This window comes from Pinus tabuliformis, chromosome Q, assembly GCF_031772625.1.
Source record: "Pinus tabuliformis cultivar Carrire ecotype Pingquan chromosome Q, CPIR1, whole genome shotgun sequence".
NCBI classification, from domain to species: domain Eukaryota; kingdom Viridiplantae; phylum Streptophyta; class Pinopsida; order Pinales; family Pinaceae; genus Pinus; species Pinus tabuliformis.
Window position 1 is genome coordinate 1,246,563,632 of NC_142296.1, and position 2,314 is coordinate 1,246,565,945.

Sequence of the window (2,314 nt, forward strand, 5' to 3'; positions counted from 1 at the left end):
TTTGCGCTCACAGCTGTTCTGGCAGGTTCTCATGATCACCAACGGAGGTCCATCAAGACTCTGTTTCATACCCAAGTCTCAAAATCGTGGTCCTTTTTGAAACCAATGCTTGATCAGAATTGGTTTATGAGAAGGCTTCTTTTCGTCGACTTATTCCAAGTTGTTGTTGCCTTGTGTCAATTGAAGGTTTTTACGAGTGAAAAAAGGATGAAGTGAAGAAACATCTATTCTATATACATTTTCAAGATAAAAAGCCCCTTGTCTTTGCAGCTCTTTATGACACATGGCAAGATTCTGAAGGAGGAGTTTTCTTTACATTTACTCTTTTGACTACACGTTCCTCTAAAGCGTTGGCGTGGCTTCACGATTGAATGCCTGTTATATTGGGGACGGAAGGCGCACAGTGCATGGCAATATGAGAAATGTTAAATTCATTTCAGAATCAGAGGAGATTGATATTGTTGGCAGAAGCCGAGAAGCGATGGCTATGGCCATGACTGTACTACTTGTGTGTCTTAGTCTTTTTATTCATGTCCTTAATGCAGAACAGTCTCTGCGTATCCGTTTGCCTTCATAAGATGATGCTGTAATTCAGAAGATGCCAAAGCCGAAAGGAATGGAGCTCGTGAAAAGCTCAGCACGGCATCTAATGCCTCATACATCGCGGCTTCTTATGTCAAATTCGTAGAATCGAGAGCGTGCTATGCTTAACTTGGTTGATCTGATCTGATCTGGTGGGCAGGGCAATGGTAATGGCGATTCGTGGAGTGATCCCGTCAAATCTCAAGCATTCAGTGTTTGCATGTGTAGCGCTCTTGACAATATGCCATCTATGTCTGGCGGCACCGTCATCAGAATTGGTGCTCCTAAAGGTGGATCGTCGGATTGACTTGAAATCACACATTATACAGGTTGTTACATCCTTGAAGGTTGAAAATACTGGTTTGGGCACGACTTCAGAAGTTCTTCTTGCCTTTCCTCTTGACCAGGTTGAAAATCTGGCGTGTCTGAAAGCAGCTGCCCTTGAAGGAAAGGGTAAAAATAAGGTTTCTATTCCACTTATAGTAAGCCCTTCTCAATCAGAGGATGCACCTGGTGGTATAGTTTTATTTTCAATCTCTTTGGTGAAGGCACTAAAAAGGGTGACACTGTAACTATAGAAGTGCTTTCAGTCTTCACACATTCAGTGAAGAGATCTCTTAGGCACAAACTCAGCTTGTTCTTTATCGTGACAGTGCCTACTTTCTTTCTCTTTATCTAGTTAAAGTGCAAACTACAACCATCAAGACCCAATGCTAGAGGCGCATCATCTTTTAAGAGTCTAGTGGCAAGACTGCCACCTCGAGCACATTCGGTTTATTACCGAGATGAAATTGGGAATATTTTTACCTCACATCTGAATGCCGACTTTAGAAAAACAGAACTGGAAATTGAACCTCGATATCCTATGTTTGGAGGCTGGCAAGCCACTTGTACAATAGGCTACGGCTTATATCTACAAGATTTTCTCTTCCAAGCAGCTGATGGCAAGCGTTATCTTAACATTGCTTTTGCATCTTCATTCAGTGATGTGGTCATTGATAAACTTATTGTGAAGGTTGCACTGCCAGAAGGATCTAAAGATCCTTATGCTTCTGTTCCCTTTTCTGCAGATTGACATATATAATATCTATGCACCTCGTTGTCTAGAGAACTCGAGTTCAGGAGTAAAGACGAGAGACAAGCTTACAGTTTCACAAAATAAGGTCTCGAGGAGGGTATTGGGGTTCCTATACGGTGGATATGACCCCTGTTTTGAACTATACACAAATGAATATTTCAACAGGCCTGATGTTCAAGAAGCTCTTCACGCAAATGTTACAAAGATTCCTTTCTAATGGGCAGTCTGCAACAATTCTGTGTTCAATGCATATAATTACACAATATTCTCAGTTCTTCCAATCTACACAAAACTTATCTAAAGTGGTCTAAAGATTTGGGTTTACAGTGGAGATATTGATGGGAGAGTACCTGTAACTGCCACGAAAGATAACATCAATGCATTACATTTGCCCATAAAGCAACAATGGCATCCGTGGTTCCATGACAGACAAGTAGCAGGATGGTTTATACAATACCAAGGATTAACATATCTGACATTTAGAGGAACAGGGCACGCAGTTCCCTTAGACAAATGTAGCGAAACATTGATTGTGAATTTTTGTGCCCTGTTTGTTCCATAAAGTGTGATCTATTTCCTTTTTGGAAGATAAGATTAGAAAATGCATCTGACACAGGAACACAGTGATACATGCAAATGAAGCTGCATAGATGA

General features: G+C 41.1%; 1 pseudogene; it reads left to right on the forward strand.

Annotated features, from left to right (window-relative positions):
- Nucleotides 1-752: 752 nt before the first annotated feature.
- Nucleotides 753-1,657, forward strand: LOC149224332 (dolichyl-diphosphooligosaccharide--protein glycosyltransferase subunit 1A pseudogene; annotated as a pseudogene).
- Nucleotides 1,658-2,314: the final 657 nt, after the last annotated feature.